Raw genomic sequence first — 22,961 nt, 5'->3', positions numbered from 1 at the left:
TATGCTTCTGGTCCTGTAGCAGTAACACATGACTAAAAAACTAAGTCAGTTCAGTATAATAAAGAAAAATCCTTTCAAAGACTGAAATTTCTTTTCACATTCTCATGAAAAGCAAATTCCTCCTGAAGGATATTGCACTGAGAGTCCTAGAGAAATCCTACATTTGTCTGGAGAATAAGGACGATGGGGAGCAACGCTGTCCACTTCTTTATAGTTGCCTTTCTGACTTCCCTTGGCCATGACATGGATGGCCTTCTGTGTCAGAAAATACATGTTTTCATCCATGCTTGTTCATCTTCTTTTCTCCAATGGTGCAAGTTACAGAAGCAGCTTACAGATGAAGCTATTGCTCATTATAACATCCCAGCTATTGCCTGTACTAAGTCATTATCAACCACAGTATACATTTGCACACACAGTAGTATGTAAGTGAAGACCATAAATATCCACACTAATTTTCGTGTTGTTATTAATAACAACACAACCGCAAAACACAGTAATTAATAACCCTACTCCACAATTTACAGCTATTTCATCTATAAACTGGCCAGAAGAAAAAAATACAGAATCATTTGGTCAAAATGAGATGGAGGAAGACAGTCTTAAAAGTAAATTCATGAGTTCTAAAACATTCCTTTCCTAAACAGCTATTATTCCCATTCCTTTATTTCCTAATATTATTTTTTAATATTTGTATCCATGACACCAAAACAAAAGGTGATCCCAGGCTTAACAACTCAGCATGGCTTTGAAGAGCAAAACTGCATAACAGCAGAGAAAGTTGTCAAGGAAAAATTGTAAAAGAAAAATGTAATTTAAAATCAATTGCTTTTATTCTAATGCATTCATATAACCACTTGCTTTCCCTTTTCCTGTAAAGGCTGTAAAATCTCTTGAGACAGAGGACCATTGTACTGTATACATGCCTAATGACCTTATAGGAGAATACTGAAAGGAAGAAAAAAGATTTATAAAATGATTTCTAGGGATAATCACAGCTCAACAGGTTATTTTGTCTTGCATGTGAAATCAGTCCCATTTAAGAGACTTTACATTTATTTTTTTACAGTGCTTTTCCAGAGGAAAATAGTGGAGGGGCGGGGGGGAGGAAGGGATTTGGCATGCAGATATGCAGCACCCTCCAAGCACTGCACATGGCAGAGCAAATTCACTCTCCTCTGTTAAACATCCCCATCTCAAGGCTCTGTTTCAAGATACATTCTCATAATGAATAGCTGGAACTTGTCTGTACGGCTGAAAGTACCAATACACAGTATTTAATTTCAAAACCCAGTCATATCCTATTCTGCAAAAGGCTGAATGCAGTTATTTCTTTGCATATCTTACTTTCCCCTGCTTGTAAGCATCTTGCCATGCATGATTCATGTTACATAACTCCAGCTTGTTAAAAACAAACGGTTATTTTGCTAGGTACCATGACAGATTAATGAGGTAAATTCAGAACTTGCTTATTACAGAACCCAGACAAAAGCTGCTCTTCAAATAGTATGTCTCTGCAACATTAAAGAAATAAATAATCAGCTGCACCAAAACTGTTTACATTCAAAGCTAATTAAATCTTTCAAATTCAGGATACTGCACTCTAGATGATTCAGTGCCTCTTCTCACACCACAACATGCAAACTCACTAGTGCATATGCATTTTTTTTTTATTTTTAAAAGAGTGACTTCTTTCCCCCCCAAAATCATTAGAGAATAACAGCTGAATACTGAACCAATTAGTTTCACTTGCAAAAACTCTGTATTGCTTTAATGCTTTGGCTGACTTTGATGAGATAAAATCCTCTTCCCTTAGTTAACTGCAAAATACTTGTGTTTCTCAACAACCATTCTTACTCATATCCCTGTTTCGGTCACAAAGTATAAAAGCAGCAGCTAGACAGGGTTAAACAGGAGGTTTCCTGTCAATGCTCTGCAAGAAGCAAGACTCTCTATTCCATCAATGCAAAGAAATCTATTTAGGCCCTTTATATTCAGCATTATTCAGCACTATTTGGATGATATTTCAGGATCTCTGAATGCCCACCTGACAGTGTGTCCTCTATATTATGCAAGTGATGTAGTCTCCCCAAGGCAAATTATCACCTGACCATCCTGGTCTTTTCAGCTGAGTTGTATCCATTGACATGCTCTGTGAAGCAAGCCATTGCAACATAACAGTATTCTCTTCTCACTCACTTCTCCAGGAGGAAAAAAAAAAAAAAGGAGTAAGAGCGAGAGGGGAAAAAAATTATCATATTTCTCGCATCACTGCTAAAGCACAGCAATAGGCAGCTGATTGGCTGCGCGGGCGAGAAGGAAGCAGCAATCAGGGCACTGTGCTAGCATGGGCTCACTGCAGAGCGCAGACCTGAAACTAGGTCTCAGCCCGCTCGACTGCAGGGGAAGAGAGGAAAAAAAGGCAGTACTTTCTCAAAGCAGGAAGAAGGGGAGGCCATGAGCGTTTCCTGTTGTGCAGCTGAAACAAGCAAAGACGTCATTACATTTACACTCCCTCAGGGTGTCAGCAGATTGAGGGCCAAAGTTCAGTCATTTCCAATGCACTGCAAGGAGGGAGGTTTTGGAGGAGAAACCAGCAGCAGCTTTATTGCTAACAGCATTCTCCACACTTGCATAGCAAAACAGTTAAGCAGCATGTTACCAGGCTCAGCTGCAAAGTACCGTGTGTGACTAGAAACAATATTTGCGCAGGAGCCGTGCTGCTCTTATTTTTCCTGCAGAGCTTGCGTAAGGAATACTACTACAGTACAGAAACACACAAAGCTCTCACTGCTGCCTATACTTCCATAAGCATCTGGAAATGAAGCCTTACATATTTTTGGATGCCGTGGAATAAAACACGTCTTGTGAATGCATTTTGGATACAACTAGAGTGTAAAATTACAGGATTCCCCTGTCAGATATGGCTGACAATCCAGCAAAGCAAAAGCAGATGCTTCTTTTCAGTTTCACCCTCCCTTTCCGAAACAAATAAGGGCCCAACTTAAGGAAAACAGCGAAGACACAGGAGTTATGTTGGTGCACGCAGGAGTTTAGCATTCGGTAACTGATTCTCTCCCAGGCTGGCTGGCTGACCCTAAGTAAATCATTTGTATACTTACCTGGCAAGAGCAGGGGGAACCTGGATTGCAGTCCTACCTACCATTACTACCTTCTTAAGTTAAACATTAAAAAGACTTTTTAATGGTACGCATCACTAAGAATTCAAATAGACTATCCAGGAGGTTTTAGAATCTCCATCACCGGAAGTTTTAAAGAACAGATTAAACAACCATCTGTAAGAAATGGTTTAGTTATAGTTCATCCTCCCTGATGGCTGGGGGATGGGTAGACTTAAGGTACATTCTCACGTGCGAGATAAATCATAGACTCCATTTTCATTAGCCTCTCAACAATGTGTCAAAATATAATGCTAAATGGAGTCATTCCACAATCAGCATGTCCCAGTAACTACCTCACTGTGGTGTCTGGGACGCCTCTGTACACTGAACGAGACAGACTGGGTAGGAAGGCCTTCAGCTGACGGAAGATGATTTTCAAATAGTGGCACTTAATTTAACATACCTTGATGAAAAGAAGGTTATAAGGTATTTGGAAAATTTTTTTCACCTCTCATCTCATACTACCATGACTAGCTGAAGAAAAAATATTTTTGTTGTATTTCTGCAGTAACCACCCTGTGGTCACACCAGGAACTGAAGCCAACCTTTCAGGCCCTAAAAGCGCTGAGTGTTAGAGCTGAAACTAGAGAAGCATCAGTCTCTATCTTGAAGTTGTAATAAATTGTATCTTCCATGGGACATATGCAATGCCACTGGCTTACCCAAACATCTCATTTTACTAAAAGGTCAATGACAATATTTTTTATAATCAAACTTTTTAACTAAACATTTTGGATATACTTTGACAAACATATTCTACAAGAATATGAACTGGCTTGGTATTTTCTACCCTTTCTTTTTGAGTTAAATGGTTCAAAGGTAGCTCATCTTGAAAATTCACTGCCCAGATAGCATGAAGAAACCTGTACCACTTCTTATTTGTTATATTAACTTAAAGATTTAATCTTGAAGGCTGTCAATCCAGCAGCAACCATCAGGACCCTTTTCTGTATAAAAAAGCAGGCCAATGAGTCTTTGGTATTGGCAGTATCTTGCAATATGCAGTACACAACCTGAGGAAGAAAATCTGATTTCCACTCTGCATCAAATCAAACAAGCATTAACTTTAGCAAAGACAGTTTGGATTAATTCAGTCAGAGTAAAGTGCTCAGAATCTGACCCATTCTGGCCCATAAAAGTGTGGGTGATAGATCAGGATCTGGCCCATGTCATACATGGTCATGTGTGTATGTGGCAATGTTCTCCTGAAAGAAGAAGAAAGGGGACAAAACCTTCAATGTGCTGTAAGAATGTTTCCACTGTGCACAGCATCCTAAACAACACATAAGAGATTCATTAGATTTTCTGAAATCTAAGCATGAAGTACTATATGTATTCAGGATGAGCTTGGTCAACTATTTTTAGCCTCATATCCGAGCATGAAAGTGCACACACTGTTTGTACTTTTGCCTGTACCGAGAAAATTGCCACACGGCACACCACCAGCATGAGACTAGGTTGCACAGCCATTCAGCACAGATGCACAATATTTACAATAGGCATTTTTAATATATATATGAATGCCTCTTGCCACACAATGTCTGTTGAATAACAGAGAATAAATAAGGAACAGCAGTGTTTTCATACAACTATCCCCATCCTGAAAATTAATCTTCAGATAATTACGTCTTACTGCTCCGTTACTTGAAGAACTGTATTACACCATCTCTAGCATGGTTTGACATGAGAAAGTGCCATCTGTTCTTTGCAGTATACTTCATATCCAAATATGATCATATATCTTAAAAAAAGAGCTACATCTATTGGGCTTTTTTCATTTAAAGTTTGAGACTTGAAGCAAATGGATAGATGCAAATTGTAAACTGGTCTCACTGTTAGTGATATGGTATGCCGATAAAAATACGTGCTTTTCCACTCTAAAATAACAACTGGTTGCAATATCACACAAGTGCATATGGAAAACAACTCACTTTTAAACAAAGTTGGTTACCTACAAAATATCTTACACCTTCACAGAGTCCTACAAACTTAATTATATTTTCACCCTCTACAACCCATCTGTGTAACAGAGCCACTATATTGAATCACTAGGGAATCTGAATTAGTTATAAGGTTTTTATAATTCTTTCCTTTCCATTTGAAAGAATGTCTGAGAAGTACAAGCAGAAAAGCCATTATCTTGAGATTTTTTGTTGAACTGTCTCATGATTAAAGGAATTCTCCCCAGCAGTCCTATAACAGATAATTAAAAATATGCTACGCCACTTTTATGAGAACAAGGTAAATAAAGATGACAAGGTCCAAACTGCCAAACACCTGATAGCAGGTAATTACAGATCTTCAAAATATATGTGGAAGAAAAATGGTACAAGCTTCTCTGTTACAGTTACCCAAGAGGTACAAGCTTCTCTAAGGACAGGACAGACACAACTACTACTGTGAAAACCTCAGAAAATAAAAATTTGAGGACTGTATCATGCTGCAAATATGTACACCTCCATTGAAGAACTTGAGTGCTACTTTTTTCCTTTTTTGTTTTGTAACATCTTAAGTGTTCAAACATCTGAGGCCAAAACCTATTCTGAGATGCTCAAAGAATAGGAGAAGATGATACACGACGTTTCTTCTCTACAACACGCGCCCAGCAAACAGCCAAAGACAGGGCAGTAACCTGTCATAGAGACAGCACTAAGGCCGTGGTGCTTTGCTAATCTGCCCTTGCTTGACAGTCAGGCTCTACAAAGGGCACGTGATAGCTGAGCTATGAACTACACACAAGAGGAGGGCTTGATTTTTATTTCAAACCTGGTACTGGCCTAAATACAGCAGTATGTAAGATGCAGTAGGGGAGACTGCCCACTGTTGAAGGACACAACTCAACCAGAAGTGAAGTCAGGGCATTCAGAAACGAGTGACGTGTCCCTCCCTGTGCATCTTCTCGTCCACTGCACCCTGGGCTGCCTCCGGCCACGCTCCCCTGGGCCAGGAGGCCTCCGCTGCCACCACCTGCACCAGCCTCCCCTCCCACGTAGCCCAGTTGGTTTCCACAAACGAAGCTCAACCTCACTTTCAGAAGCTACTGCAAAAACAATATATTGCAAAGAGAAAGATATACTGTCATTATGTAGTAAGGACTGGGTTTCGGATGAAAACATAAACTTTACTTTTCAAATGGGATGATCCCATACATTTAAGATATGTGCTACTGTGTGTAGATACACAGTGTAAGAGTATATATATACGTGTGTGTGTATACATACATACATACACACACACATATATGAATACATGGTAATGATTTGGTTAAGTGCAACCAAAGCCCTGTGATAGTAACTATCTTTTATAAATACCAACTTACGATAATTCATTGGGCCAAACAAATTATGTCCTGGAAGCTAAGCAGGGGAAAAGGCAAGCCCTTGTTTTGGGGATCAGTCAATATTAGTAATTTATTTCAAGTGCCTAATCATGACAAAGCAGATCTGAAACCCATGTTTAAGAACCTGCAGTTTTCAACAATAGGTAATCTAATTTCAAGAAACCAAAAGCAATTGCTAAAATATTTACTGAAATTGTTTTCAGGGAAACAATGAGAAAACACTATAAAAATGTTAAAAATATTAAATCAACTTGACTGCTGCTGTATCTCATGAATTCAACAAGATACTAGGCAACAATAATATTTAGAATAAATATTTTTCTTATGGGAATAGCATTTTCACTCAAATTGACCAGATGACATCAATTAAAAAAACAAAGATTAGATACAGAAAACCCATCTACTGAGTTCAAAAATGAAACTGTACTTCAGTGAGTACAGTGCTTGCTTAAGACGATGTTTGTTTTTCTTTCAAAGATCTTCTTTTATAGGGTGTTTCCATTCAAGTATTTTGAACTAATTACAATTCAAAAAAGGATGAAAACATGTTCAGTAATGCTTCAGAAAACACACACCCTACTCAATTAAAAATACTGTACACTTGCACAAAGAATAATATATTAAAAACAAATCTCAAATATTAATATATTAAAAACAAATCTAACATCAATTCCAAATTCTGCACTTAGGCTATATACCCACTAAAAAAAAAAGGAGACAAGCAGTGAAATAAATAAATAAAAATTAGTGATACAAAAATATAGTAACTTTCTACGTAATATACCATCTGTTCCACAAGAAAACCATGCTGCAGCAAGCCACAGGGGCTATAGCTATGAAAAGCCCTTGTAGAAGAGCCAAACACTGTAATGAGCAGTTTTGGAAGCTGCGGAAACTCATACCAGCCACCACAGTAAGGAGGCAGCCTGTGAAGCCTTCAGTGCAAATGCATGAGCCTGCTGTCAGGCTACGGGGACCCGAGCTGCCACAACATCCGCAGAGTTCCCGAGACCTTGACAGTTCAGGGACAGAGTTTTATGGCATACCAGCACAGCCAGGTAGCACCGAGCAGCCAGGGCTGCTTATTCGAAGTAGTGGCATTTTGCTACGTCTTTTTTACAGGAAGGTATGTTTTGTCTCCAGAGTTACAGACATAGTAAACTGGATTTCCCTAACTCCTCCACAGACCACACCTCCACTGATGCTGCTTCCTGCTCTTTTAAGGATCTTTTGTGCTGTGCCAGCTTTCTGTTATACGTAGTCTGGTATCTTGACAAGCAGTTTAGGGAACACAGGACTGGACATCCTTGGATGCCTGATAACCCCAAGGCTCATTGAAAAAAGGAGCTGCTGTTGCATGCCAGACACTTGCTCACTGCTGTGTGCCTTACAGCAAACTTTGTACGAGTCTTCCAGCCACTCAGGCAAATAGGTAGTCAGGAGAGACCCAGATCAAAGTAATATGGGGTGCTCTCTCAGGGTTAGGACAGGCAATTAGGGTGTGCATCCCTTTCCTTCCAGCTGGCAAAGGCTGAGGCACTTGGGATTATGTAGCACAGAACTTACTTCCGTCTCTTGTATTACTATTCATTAGGTATGTGTTGAAAAGGTATCCTACCTTTCCTGCCATTGGCTGCAATATCACACCACATATAGGGTCTAGGGCAAAGTTTGAGTTCTTTGAACCATGCTTGTTAAGGCTTTGCTTTTGCTCTCCGTCACCATCCCGTGACCAAACAACAGAATCGCAGAACCCTCCGCAATGAGGAGACCAGACCTGGATGAGAGGGAACTCATGAGCCAACACATTATCATAGCTCTCATTAATAAAATAATAAACTGTGCAATTACAGTGGGTCGTACACATACCTCAGGGTATGCAGTAAGGAACAAATTTAGAAATGGAATGTTTCCAACAACCAGCAACAACCTAAACAGGCAAGGATCCTTATCAAACAATTAGGTTACTCAAGACCTACTCCAATAACTGGCCCTTTTTGCCCAAGGTTATATATTTTAAAATCATGTCATAAGCTTTGGGTGATCTGGGTTTTTTCCTCTTCATTTCTCTCTTCTATTTGTAGTACTTTAAAAAAAAAAGAAAAAGAAAACAGTTCCTCTCCCCTCTGGTTGACCTTTCATTTGCAAGATTAAATTTAAAATTTTAAATTACACTTAAAAGTGGGGAAGTGCAAAGAGAAAGCCGGTTATCAGTGATAAGCCAATTCAGTTCAGTGCTACTGGATTTCAGATGGAAGACCATATACCTTGCGATCTTATTGTAAGCACTATTTTATTACGTCTTTTTTTAATGCTGAACAGCAGCAGGAGCTGCAAAAAAGTCTAAATGCGTGTGTGTATATGTATATATGTATGTATATATGTATATACATCTCAGAAATAATGCCACTTGAGATAAGATGGTATGAGACCTCATTACAAAAAGAAATACCAAAATGACAGCATGCACAAACTGAAATGAAATCCAACTTCCTCACATCTTTATCTTAGCAAGCAGTTCCAAAACCAGATAGATGGATCTCACTGGTGAAACAAGAGTACAGGATAGGTAAGGTACAGTCCAAAATCCAAGCTCACAAACTCTGTTGGAGCTATGATGCCTTCAGGAACCCAGTGAGTTTCTTTTTCAAATGAATTATAACTACAAAAAAAAAAATCCGAAACCACAGCTCTAAGCCACTGTCAGTACCAATGCTTGTATCTAAAACTTTACACATCTTATATTCAAAAAACAATGAAAGCACCTTGGGGTAGGGAATATATCTTTACTCTTTCCAAATTACCTTATACCATCTGGCAATGTAACAATCATTTCTGTTGAGAGTGCCCTTTGTTATATCTTCTCCGCCTGAAGTATCCAGAGGCTGTTTCCATGTAGAGAGTTTTTCCAATATTCTCATCTACTGTTATTATATCCACTAAAGGCTAAACCTTGTATGGTGAAGGTTTCCATTTATATGCTGAGACAGTCAAGAGGAACACTATTTCAGCAGTACAAGTCCTTTCTACAACTATCGGCAAAATCCCAGCCCCATGAAAATCAGTAAGAACTTGTCATTCTGCACTTTTATTGAAGTCAGGATTTGATCCAAAATAAGAAAGTTTTCCTTTTATTCACAAGAGACTAGGCAACTTGCAAGGTAACACTTGGTATCATCTTCTTCTCAGTTGCGGGGCACTGACTTGAAAACTGTGGGATGAGGGCAAGATGGTTTTGCGCTTGACACAACAGAAACCGAAGGTCAAGCAACAAGATGACAAGTGTTGGCATGATCCGAATGCTCTTTATGATATCCTTCATTTACATAATCTATTTACAGGGGTAGTCTATTCATGAGTTGACTTTCTGGACGCATATCTAGAGCCAGGAGATCTGGAACCACTAGTTCAGTCACGGAGCTGAAGTGAACTGACTGACCAGCAGGGCGGAGGTCAATGAGCACTATACACAAGTTGACTGTCATGAATCACCAGTGACAGGGCCTCAGAAGTAATCCTTTAACCTTCTGGCTAGAATAAGAGTGATATGATTATGTCTTTCAGAAGCAAGAGGATATGAAAAGAATTCAGAGTGCCTCTACTTAGAAGGCAAACATCTTCAGGGTCTACCAGGATACGACCTTGGCTGAATCAGTCATAGGCAATAACAAGAACCACACTCCGTAACTGGATGAATATTGACTCTTGTGGCATCAAGTCAGCAATGCACCAGGAACAGTGAATAACTTCAGAAAGGTCACCTGGACAGGTTCTGATTCCAATTACACCAAAATAAATCCATAACAGTCCACTACAGAGAACTAACATGATTTTTTACCTGTTTAACAAAACATGACCACGTATATGCATCAATACATAAATCTGTGCAATAAATGCCAATACTCTCACATTAATAATTCAACTAAGTTAATTTACTTTAAATACTTTCTTTTATATTTAAATAATACCAAAAGTCAACTCTACATTAACAATAGGCCAAATATTTCTCTCAGCAACAAATAATGAAGACCTGCAACCACTAGCTCTCATGAAATTATTCCAGGCATACAGTACCACAAAGGAGACTGAATACAACTGGAGGCAAAAGCTATGATCACATAAATGTATGTAGGTGTATATGCATATATTCACACAAGCACACTTAAATATTTCTTCATGCAATATGGCAAACTCCCTCAATTTTCTTTTGTAATCTGTTTATATTTTATGAGAAAACATCAAAGCAGTGGTGCTAAAAATGGCATTTTTTGGCTAAAATAAAAAAACAGGTATAATCCCATCATCTGGATGTGACACTGTCTGAATTACATAATGAAACTGGGAAGAATGGTGCTCTGTTTTCTAGTGCATGAGTCTGTAAATAGCCACAAAATCTGTTTATTGTACTCTTGGTGTGCCAGACAACCCACTTGACAGAGAAAGGGTCAGTCAAAATCGGTTTCATTTATTCCCTTGCTTGTTGGTTAAGTCCTTGAACTATTGACCAGGATCAAATGATGCTGCAACTAAATTAAATCAAAACAGTGCAATAAGCAAATGAAAAGGGAAATACCTGCAATCACTGAGTAAGATAAGAAGGTATGCCTCATTGTATTCTGAGTGTAAATTATATGTGGAGAAGCCAAACACTGGAAATTAGAGGATGCTACTACTGAATCCAAAATGGTGGCTTCTGCTGGCTCTTAGTTACTCATCAAGACATGCTTTTATGACTTCCAACTCAGAAAGGATTTTAAAGACTGTAATACTAACAGTCTATAAACTGGGGACGTAATGCTAGAGGAAGACTTTATCTGGTAAGAATAACTTCTGGTATGCAATTACAATCCACTATCAGTCACATTTACACCTCCCCTCCCCATTTTATTAATCTTCCCCTCTCGACCTCATTCTCAGCTAGCATACGTCCAAAAATATATATTTAGCATCCTTGCTTTCTTCTTTAATTACTAAGGCTGTGAGAGAGAGCAAAAGAAAATTTAAAGATTTCTCTCATAGTCGCTCCATTTGTGGAAAATATGCTGCATTGAAGCTTTGGAAAGGTCCACATAAAGTAATTCCATTGTCCCACGTGTGTTTCTCTTTCCTGCCATGCAGAGGGTGATCTGGGGAGCAATGGAAGGAAAATCAGGAAGGAAAGCCACTTTGCTGTTACACAGAAGAACAAGCAAAAACCCCAGACACGCCACTGTAAAGCATTACATAGGGGGCTCTGACTGAAACTAAAGCAGAGGTTCTTCTCCTTACACATTTATCTTTGACAAGTGGATGTGTCCAGGTTAACTTACCACCACAAAAGGTTCAGGCTTATCAACTCTGGAAGCTGAAATCTGTATAACCCAGAAGCAAAACAAGCATTTCCAGGCTGCTGTATAAGTGCACCTTGTCCTTCCTCCAAAAGAGATGTTTTGCAGGATCTGATATACTTCCAATCCATTGCCTATTACTTTCTCACCTCTCTGCCAAGCCTGTTCATAAAAACAACACAGAGTGATGAATTTTTGTCCTGATTAATTTTGTCCTATTGTACTAACTAATTTAATGGAGTCACTGAAGTTATATGATAACAGTTTTCAACTATTAGTGAGCTGAGTTAAAAACAAAGCAGGTTTGAAATTAAGGTTCTACATGTCATCCTTTCGTCACTTGACATTTTTCAAACCAGAGTGCTGCCAATAACCAAACAAACCACAGGAAGGTACTATGGGAACCTTCACACTAGTGCATATTAGTTCCAGCTTACAACCTTACTCCTTTACAAAACATAGTTTTCTCAAACCTACCCTACTAATTACACCAAATTAGTTGTAGTAGTTCTACTAAAGCATGGCTGATTCTGAAGCTTTCTACCAACAATTAACACTATCCACAATGATAAATTAGGTCAAAGCAGAGTACAGATTTGTATATTTTTAATTAGTAAAAAATAAAAAAGATTTGAACAATACGTAGCTAATAAATATCAAACATGACAGATAACTTACTAGACCAACTTTATCTCTCCATCCCAATTTTACTGCCCCCACTCCAACCTACTAGAGGTAGTAATACTGTAGTTGGCATCACTCTAGCTCTAAAACAAAAAAAACTTTCTTTGAGTTTTCACTTCACTAACATCATGCTGTGATTTCCTACTCAAACATATTTTTATATAAATGACTCTTATCCTAATACATATCACAAATTTCTTCAGCTGTATGAGTAGTATCTTAGTAAGCCCATACCACAATTCAGCTGTACCTCACAAAATTAAAGAAATATAGTATGTCCATCACAGTCAAAATATCCACTGACTTCTATGGGAGTTTTGCTAGGATTGTAGGACCAAGCACAAAATAATGGTATGGGCTACAAGTTCTGTCTGACACAATTTTGCTAGGAATTTTTAAAATAATTATATTCACATACTTTGCAAGGATGTTAGAGTAAAACCTCTTTATTCTAAGAACCTAGTATCATGTTCATGACCTCTCATGGTGATCAAGATAGACTATCATAATGCAAAGCATCAAAATGTCTGACTTAATGGTCTAAAAGTTCATAGTTAAATATTACCTCTACTGGAGTCAGTGTAGAAACTTTTATTGACTTCAGTGGGGTTGGGATTTGGTTCTAGGGATCTATGAATGTTCAGTCAAGGATGAATATCTTTCTTACTAAGGAACTATTTTGTCTCAGACTAAAAGAAAAAAAATATGGTTTTGTCTTCACAAACATAACTGATTTTAAACCCCAGACAGAAGAGAAGTGAAATTGCTAGGCCGTTGCTCTTGGGCTTGTTTTCACATATAAATTGTCAACGTATTAACACAAGCACTTTAAAATAATACATTTTACTAAAGGACTAGATACTCTTTTCTCACCAAAAAATACAACTTGCATAACGACTGCTCTGAAAACGACTATGCAAAAGTTGGCACCATCTTTATTTGGTAGATGACTTCTTTGTATTTAGTGTTCAGTTTTTCCCAATCCTTTTTTTCTTACTTAGACGGGAAAATGTCAAAATTAGTCTACCCCGGTGTTACAGAAGACCATGAATCGGACTCTATTCTCTCTTCGACAATGTTAACAAAATAGTTTTATAAATTCAAATCTCAAGACGAATAGCAAGGGGCTGTTCACAGTAGCCACAGAGGATACAGTTATACACTATCAGCTTGCACAGATGCCAGTTTAAATAGAGGCCTACATTATTCTCCAGGGCATTTCTTTATCATTGGTGAGGCTTATACAAGAAGTAAAATCACTCTCAAATCTCACATAAATTGACAACAGTTAGAGCAAATAAAGCTCAATTTTTTCAGCTAAGTGAAACACTGTAGCTGTCTTTGAAAGACAATGTGCCTGGAACTCCACATATTTGAGGAGTTTTCTGAACAGACTGCACTCAAAATGCCATGCACTGAACTACGAACACTGTTAATACATGCCAGCAACTCAGCCTCTACTGAATACTGGCCTTGCCCTACAACTAAACAGTGTCATGTCCTGTTGTCAAGGAAGGGTAACCCCCACTTACTATTTCATAATATTCTTTCTTGACACACCACACATGTTTTGTTTTAATGCAAACCACAAATACAAAATACAGAGAACGGGCCATTTGAGAATGGGCCATTTCTCTTATTTAAAAGGAAAACAATTTTGAGATCCTTAATATAAATATTCAAGAAAAAAAAAAAAAACACACTGTCAAATAAGACTAATTCTAATAATCCTGTTCTGTTTTTTTTTTCCAAAGATAAAGCTTCCTGGCTAAGTGCAGATACTACTTTATGGGAAAACTGTTCATTAAATAATCTTACTTTAACAAAATTAAATATTCTGCTCTATTAAATTCTCCGAGATGGTATCATGTTCTACAACATGTAACTGGACATTTTTTTCAGCTTTGTAAATTGCTTATTAAAAAAAAGTCCAATATTTCTCCCTATTCACGAAGTGCTTGATAAGGAGAGGACCCGAGCCCTGAGGGTTGACCACCAAGCACAGCACGTGAAAATTCCACGCACACCACTCAGTTTTGGGGGGGATTAAGTTAGTCCAGTCAGGCCAGGGCCAATATTACAACCTCAGCAGCCAAAAATCCTTATACATTAACATCAACTATATGATCATATTCTATCCAATATGGTCTGAACTAGTCTAAAATTCACTATAAATTACAGAAAATAATTTGTTTTTTTTCTGCTTTGGTCTTTCACACGCATTTTCTTATGAAGAGGATCAAACACTTTTACTGCATTACCATTAAAAGGTCACTTGACATTGTAGTTTCAATACCCTTTAGCTCCCGTAGTTTTTACTTTTCTATTAAACTGAACTACACATGCAAATTATCTAACTTCTTTCCCATGTGACTCTTCATATGGAATTTATGATAAAACACTATTTAAAAAAGAAACTCTTTCTATAACTATCAAATTTCAAGTTCCTCTTGTATGACAAAATAGTAATTAAAACATGCCTTTTAAAAAAAACTATACATCCTTTTTCTCCCTTTGGCAGCTGCCACAAATCAGAGATTTCAGTCAGAGCTAAAGTAGCCTATTACAACTTATTAAAGTTGCAATGAAGTGAACTTATGTTTTTAAAGAGAGACATATTTTTTACAATTTCTTTGTGGAAATTAAAATTTTCCATATCAAAGAGTGATATTTTTCAGAATTGATGAATGTGTTAGTATAGAACTGTCAATCATAAGTAAAAAAAAAAATAAATAAATAAAACAATTTTCTGGTAAACACATAAAATGAGGTGCAACAAAATATATCTGTGTGTGCATGAAAATGGCAAGTAACACATTACCACCTGTTTAAGGTTTCTGTGCCATCTTTAGAAAGAAAAGAATTCTTTCTGCTGGGACTTAGTCTACACTGACATAGGTAGGATGTGCATAATCCCCACAGAAACTCAGAAAAATGGATATACTCACTATACAAACTAGTCATACCAGCATAACCATGTGTCAGAGGAATTTATATCAGATAATAAATCCACATTGGTGCACTATACTACTTTAAGAATACTACCTTCCAAGTGATAACTTTTTCTGTATGTAGGCAAGTCAAGCTCCCCGTTGAGAGAAAGCGGAGAAAAAACAGATATACGTTTTTGCTTTCTCATATAAAAACCTCCACTGACAATCTTAGGAATCAGTAAAAAAGTAAAAGGCAGCACTCAATTTCAAGAAATAGTAGAAGAGGCACACTCAGGACAGAATGAATAAATACAGAAACACAAGCAGTGTTGTGGGCATGAACAGTTGTGGTCCAGACTTTACCGTTATTACCCTGGTGTACAGAGAACAGTTAGAGACCATTTTGCAGATGTACAAGATGTAGCAGAAAGTCAAATGAAAATAAGCGCCCAGAATCCACAAAACTTCCTCACACCAAGAGGAAACTCTTACGTTTAGACCACATTAATGATGGCGAGAAATTAATCACAAGATTAAAAAAAGGCTAAGAGACTTTTAACTTGACAGGCAAAGATACATACGATATTTGTATGCCTTCTGACTATTTCACATCAGGGATTTGGAAATGCTGCATCAGATTGTTTCCCCTTCTCATACCCTCTCACCCCCTTTCCATGTTAATAGCTTTGTGAGAGAGATCTGTGGGGAGAAATCTTACTAGGGACAACCTATTAAGAATGAGTAGTTACGGTAAAGTCAGTTGTTTCATTTATCAGTAGAAGTCCATAGTGAGAAAATCAGAAGTATGTGGTGCCTCCCACTTGCCATTTCATTAAAAAGCCAAAAACCACTTACATATTTACAGAGATTAACATATTTAACTTCACTGATGATCTCTTAAGGTCCAAGTAGAGGTTCACTAGTTGGTTGTCAGGGGAAAATTTCTAATGCTTCTACTTGCAATGGATTTTTGTTCTTACACTGCCAGGACTTACGCTGTAAGTCCTAATTTCACTCCAGAAAGAAAAACATGCCCCCAGTGAAATTCCTGTTTAATGTTTCCTGCTGAAATAGAAGTTGTTGCAAACTCTTATAAAAAACAGCTAAGCCCTACAAAGAGAAACAAAACAGGACAAAACTGCTATTTCCTATTAAAATGGCACAGCCGGCTTGAAATTGCCATTCTTATGTGATAACTCTGTGCTACTCTAATTAAATGTAGTACCCAAAATTACTGACTGAAACATACTAGTGAAAAATACTACTCTCCAGTTCTATCTAGCTTATGCTTTCAATCCCCTTGCTGTTTCTTCAGTTCTTTGGGAACTGCTAGATAGTTTCTTCCACCAAAAAAAAGATCAGTTAAATTACAGTAGAAAGACAAATAATTTTTTAAATGGTTACTTTAATTCATAACACACGACTTTAGAAATGCTGTGTAAGGAATCTGTTAGGAAAAAAAAAACCTACCTCTTTAAATAAAAAGATTTTAAAGTATCAGACTGATCAGATGTTTTTCAAATAGCAAGGTATGCAGCCTCTGCATACAACACTTCTACCAAGTTCCCATGAATATTAGTATTTAACTTTTGCTGAAGACTAACCCATCAGATCTAATAAGGATTATGCACTTCCCCTGTTGGAAGAAGCAATACTTTAAAACAATACACTCTCAGGTTCACCTCTTCTCAATGAGCAAGGTAAATAAGACAGAAAAAGCTCTTTACCCTGTGAAGGCCATTGCCATGAAGAATCAACTTTTGCTTGACCTGACTTACATTATGACCTAGGACAGCCGGAGAAAGTTAGCGCATTGGTTTGACAACTGTGTCTGGAATTCTCAAGCAGAATCAAGTGAGAATTAGGTGACTGTCGTACTTGCTGAACTCCGCTTACACAGCAGGATGGAGAGCCGTCCATATAACAAACCACAGCTTATTACAAAACCCCACCATACTAAAGTTTGAAAGATGGCTTGCCTTCTTTCGTAACACTTTACAGGTCACATAACTGATCTTATCAACTCTCCACCTACAGTAATACTCTTAAATAGCAAGCATATTTCTCTTTGATGGGTAAGTATTACAGTTCTTAGCTAAGCAAACCACTTCTGCCAGACACATAGCTCCCATGTGCCAGTTACCTTACCCAAAATGGTTAGACTTCAAAACTAGTATTACTAACTGCCCCCACTGATAACTCGGAGGGAAGGCAGTGAGGAGAAGAACATGCAATATGGTACTTATTACTTTCGCTTTTGTTTAAATCTAATTCACCTTCATTCTTTTAAAAAACAAGCGCCTAAATAAATGAATAAATAAGTTTGGCGAGATGCTCTGAAGCAAATTTCCTGCCTAAAAATTGTCAGCTTACCTAAAACAATCAGACTAGACTAATATCATAAGCTTATTCTTATAACTGTGTTCAGCCAACAGTATTAGAAACAGTTAAAAGTCAAAGAAGAATGGCCTTGTAGGGTGCCACCACATAAACTAAACATGATATACTGCCAAACACTCAAGCAGACACATGTACTATTATTCAGCAAGGACCACATGAATGCATATGGCTGTTTTGTCTTCATAGTAACAAGAAGGTTTGTAAACAGATCTCACATATGAGGCAATCTAGTCACTTGAGAATCTAAAAATCTGTCTTTGTAAAGAACAGTTTTGCACTGTTGCCACACAATCAGACTTAGATACACAATTAAAAGTCCTCTACATTTGTACTTTGGGACAAGTGCACTTATTTTTGTTCCTATCATACCAGTGATATTTTAACATCCCACTACAGCCAGGACATATATCTGCTATGCCCAGTGGCCACTGGAAAATATACAACACTAAAAATTTGGAATGTTCCATCAACAAACCTAATGAGACCTTTTGGCTTTGTACCACATCAGTGCTGTCGTTTCACAATAACCTTAAATGTATTTACAGAAAGAATGGTAACTTTTAAAAACTTGCATGGAAAGAAAAAGCTCTCAGCCTAATCTACAATTACAATGTTAACAATTTTTTTTGAAAAAAAATCAGGCAAAACAATAAAAATCATGAAGCAAATTTCAGATAGCCCATACCCTCAAGTTTCAGAAGCATCCCCTAAATGGAAGGATATGGAAACATCTGACTGCAAACAAATATAGCATCCAGGTTACAGTGCACCTATCCAAATATGTCTGTGTGCTGCAAACCTAATAAACAAAAGACTCTGATAACTGTTTAAAAACAGCTGCATTTTGTTAGCTTGCTTGCTTATCATTTTCACTATCAAAATTCTGAGGATTCTGCACTGTGTCCTCATAACCTGAGGATCAAATTCCTCTGGTTGTCAGCGGTAAGTTACAACAGCAGAGTTTAAAAACTAGGTCCACTGAATTCAGTCCTTGTTAGACCAGTAGTTCTTTCAATTCAGTAATTACTATAATTAGTCAGTGTCCCCAGAAGTCCTAATGATGACCAGAGCCCCCTTATGCTAGGAGCTGCACAAATCCAGGAAGGAAGGTAACTGTCTGCAAGCACAGCTTCATGGAGTAGAGTAGTAATAATAATATACCTATAATAATAATAATATATCTATCTATTAATAGGTGGTTTTGCCACCTGGGCAATTTTATTTACTTCCTTCATAATAAACCACAGCAAAGATTCATTGTAAGCAAAAAAGTAATACCTTTGGCTAAGTAGGCATGTAATATTTGCTATATTTAATAATGTACAAAGCCAGTCAGCTTTTATATTAATGTTTACTTCGTTTCAAAATGAGAATGGAAATTACTTAGCTAAACACTTCTAATGACTTTCATTAGAATTTCTATTAGTTTAATTTAAAGCGGCATTTAAAAGTTACCATAATAAAAAAAAGGTTTAACGTCTGAAGTAAAAGTTTAAATGGCTCCGTTACCACATTAAGAAAAAATTCCTAAAAATAACGCGTGGCTATTATTACCAATTAATAACAAAAGCAGAGCAGTCTCATGCGGGAGACTGAAACCGGGGCGCGTTTATTTATTGATTCGGGGTTGCCCCCCCGGAAGAGCGGCGCACTTCACGCCGGCAGGCGGGGAGGCGGCGGGCCGCGGCGGGCCGCCCGCGGAAGGTGAGGCGCTGCGCCGCGGCGGGTCAGTGCGCAGCACCATTGCGCGGGCTGGCCCTGGGACTTCCCCTCACACAGCGCGTCCCCGTGATCACGGGGGTGACATGTCCAAGGAAAGCGGCGAGTGTGGAGGCCCGCCTGCGGCCACGGGCAGCGGCGGCCGCGAGGTGCCGCTTACATAACGGCGCCCGCGCGGACCTGCGTTATATAATAAGCGCTGCCCTGCGCGGCCGCCCCGCCGCGGCGGCGGGGGTGGGGGAAGGGAGGGCCCCGGCGGCGGCCGAGCCCCTCGCTCACCCCCTTCCTGTGGCGTTACCACGTCATGGAACATTCCCGGAACGGGCCAACGTCCCACCCACTTCAGGGAACGGTCGCCCAGGCGCGACGCGACGCGCACACACCGGCGCGGCGGCCGCGTCCCCTCCGCCGCGCCCGCGGGGCGCCCCTACGTACCCCCTCCCCCGCTCGCGGGGGCGGCCCGGCGGCCGCGGCCTCCCCCCACCCCCGGCGCGGTGCCGCCGCCGCCGGGCGCCCCCCCGCCCCCCGCCGGGCGCCCCGGCCCTCCCGCGGCGGCTGGCTGCCGTCGGTACGCGGCAGGCGCGCTCGTCGCCGCAGGAGGAGTTACGCAAGGCGGCCCGCGCCTCGTCGGCACACACTGACATGCCGGGTATTCCCCGCGTTTCCCAACAGCGCGCCCCTAACAAAGGCCTCCCCTCCCCGCCTGCCTGCACGCCGCGGGGGGGGGGGGGGCGCTCACCGCCGCACTCCGGGCACGGGGCCGGCGGTGTCAGCACCCACGGCCGCCGCCGCCGCGGGGTGACTTACCGGTCTGGCGGCCCGAGAACCCCGCCGGCTGCCCCGAGCGGCTCCCTGCCCCCGCGCCTCCCGCCGCATGCCCTCCATTTACCCCCGCCGCCCCGAGGCCAGGGAGCACCAAGTTGCAGCAACCACACTGCAAGTTGCTCCAGCGACACGGAAAGCCTTCGCGTCAGACCCCCCGCCTGTCAAGCACTTTCTCTGCCGCGCCCCCCCCCCCAAAAAAAAGTAAAGCTCCCGAATCACCCCCAGCCCGCCCCCGCTCCGGGAGCGCCCCTCAGCCCCGGCACCCGCCGGCGGCTCGGCGAGGCTGTCAGCTGGTGCCCGTGACGGGACAGGCGGGAGACAGGCGCGGAGGCAGGGAGGAGGGGGCTGCCTGCAGCAGCAGCTGCTGCTCACCTGGAAAGTCACCGAGGAGGAAGGAGGAAAGCCCTCTCAGTGCCCTTGTTGTTGTTGATCCCGCTGGGTGCTCTTGTTGCTCCTTTGCTAAAGGTTTGCCTGGAGTGAGGTGGCTCGCGGTATTTCTTTATATAAAGACAGACAGAGATATTCCAGCAGCCAAGGGGCGTCTGTTTCATGTATTTATCTTAAGGGAGAGCATTTCTCTCCCTCTTTTTGAAGAAGAAAAAATAACAACAATGATAGTGGTGAGGCTCAGTTTTACACGAGAGAGGCAGAGGCCCGGGGAGCCGCAGTTTTTTTCTGGCCGCGGAGGGAGGGAGCCTCTGTGATCTGCAGACAGGCTGGGTTATTCCTGGCACCACTTCCCAGAACAGAAGTTACAGGGCGGCGGGCGGGCGAGCGAGCGAGCGCGGGGAGCGCGCGGCCCGTGACGTCACCGGGTCCCCCAGCGCGCCGGGGGGGAGCGAGCGGGGCGCGACCGGCAGCGCCCGGCGCGGGGGTGATGGGCGCAGCGAGTGCGTGAGAGCGCGAGCGAGACGGCGAGCAGCAGAGGTGCACTGTGCAGACAGGGACAGAGGGGGAGGGAGGAGGCAGGGCTTCTGAGTGCAAATCCTCAGCCTCTCCCCGCCGGAGGAGATCTCTGTTCCCCCCTCCCCCGCCTCCGAAAAGGGAACTCCCAGGAGAGCTAGTCTCAACTTGCCATGCAAAAGTTGTGCGTCTTCCCAGCTTGAGAATTTCCTTTAAGGATGTGGGATCCTCCTTCCCCCCCCCCACGCTCACCCTCCCTCGTTTTTTTTTCCTCCAACCACTCCACCTCCTCTGCCTTGCCTGGTCAAGATCACGTTATGTCAGGAAGAACAAAATAATACCAGAGTTCCTGGTGCTGGCTGCATTTCTTGGGCTTTTGAACCTGTTTTCTTGCGGTTTCCATCCCCCAGCTGAGCACTGCGCCTAACGTGCCGTGCAAGGCGTATTTAAAACCATGTACGTCTTTGCCTCCGCTGCCCGCGCAGAGGTCGGTGCGCGGGCGGCCGCCGCGACCCTCACCGCTTCCTACACTGCCCTTTAAAAGGGACCGTGGCAACACAGCGCCCAGCGCGCTCCGCAGGCGGAGCGCCGGTGCCGCGCTTGGCGCGCACTGGCAGCGCAGCCCTCCGCCTCGCCAGCTGTCCCCGGCCTCTGCATTTACTTTAACAGCCTTTCGCCGACGAGCCAACCGCCTGCAACGCCACGGCGAAGGGCTTTCCCTGAGACCCGCCCCTACGGCCGGAAGAAGGGACAGCCAGTCCCTGCGGCGGGCGGCGGCCCACAGCCAGCGCTCCCGCCACCGGCCGGCCGCCCTCCCTCTTCGTCGGAGGCGGCCGCCGCAGGCTAACGGCCGCCCCGGGCTCACGGGGCCACCCGCAGCCAATGAGCGCCCGCAACGTCCCGCGGGGCGGGGCCAGGCCGGGGCGGCGCCGCCGCCGCCGCCGCCGCCTGAGGGGAGCAGCGGGGGGAAGTACCCTCCGGGCGGGGCCGGCGGGACGGGACGGGACGGGGAGCAACCCGGTGACTTCACTTCCTCGGAGCAGCCCATCGCTGCAAACACAGCCCTGGCTTTCGGAACTTGTAATTAACCAAAGAGTGATAACAGCGTGACAACATCCTGCTACCTGTGTTGCTAATATCTTTGATTGTTAATTAACCAGAGTGAGATTATTGGAAATAACATTTATTTTCTCCATATGTGCACTCGATTTTTGCCATGGTTGCTCAGAGAATAAAATTAACCTGGCTAATTTTCTTGCCAGGCCTGTCAGCGTTTTGGTGGTCCTACTCTCTGGCTTTATCTGGCTTGGCTTCACAATGCAGCAAAAGTGCTGGGTTTTTGAAAGTTGGTCTTAACCAAATTTTCAAAACAAAATCATTCTCTTCACATTAGGTTTGGGGAAAGCATTCAACTAAATTTCAAGGCTACCATAAGTTGATTCTAAGTGATGCCAACTTGCAGTACTAGCCCTGTTTTTTCTCTCACTTCTGAAGGCATACTATCACTTGAGACTATTACCTTGATTCGCATCAGGAAAAAACATCTCAGCCTCAAGGTTGAAAAGAAAACAGTACAAGCATAAATCCTGAAAGCCGTAACTCTTATGGCAGATACCAGTATAAATAAACCAAATTATTAGTTTATAAT

General features: G+C 41.5%; 1 protein-coding gene across 4 annotated transcripts in view; it reads right to left on the bottom strand.

Moving 5' to 3' along the window:
- Window positions 1-22,135, bottom strand: part of HIVEP2 (HIVEP zinc finger 2) — a 149,368-nt gene extending 127,233 nt beyond the window's left edge. For 2 of the 4 annotated variants that reach the window (XM_067293631.1, XM_067293632.1), the window contains exon 1: window positions 20,783-21,641. The gene's annotated coding sequence lies outside the window, so the exon portion shown is untranslated. The other 2 variants (XM_067293630.1, XM_067293633.1) reach the window with 2 other exon arrangements.
- Between the last annotated feature and the right edge of the window lie 826 nt (window positions 22,136-22,961).

This window comes from Apteryx mantelli, chromosome 3 (assembly GCF_036417845.1).
Source record: "Apteryx mantelli isolate bAptMan1 chromosome 3, bAptMan1.hap1, whole genome shotgun sequence".
NCBI lineage: Eukaryota > Metazoa > Chordata > Aves > Apterygiformes > Apterygidae > Apteryx > Apteryx mantelli.
Note: the sequence above shows the minus strand (reverse complement) of the source record. Positions and strands in the feature narration are given on the sequence as shown.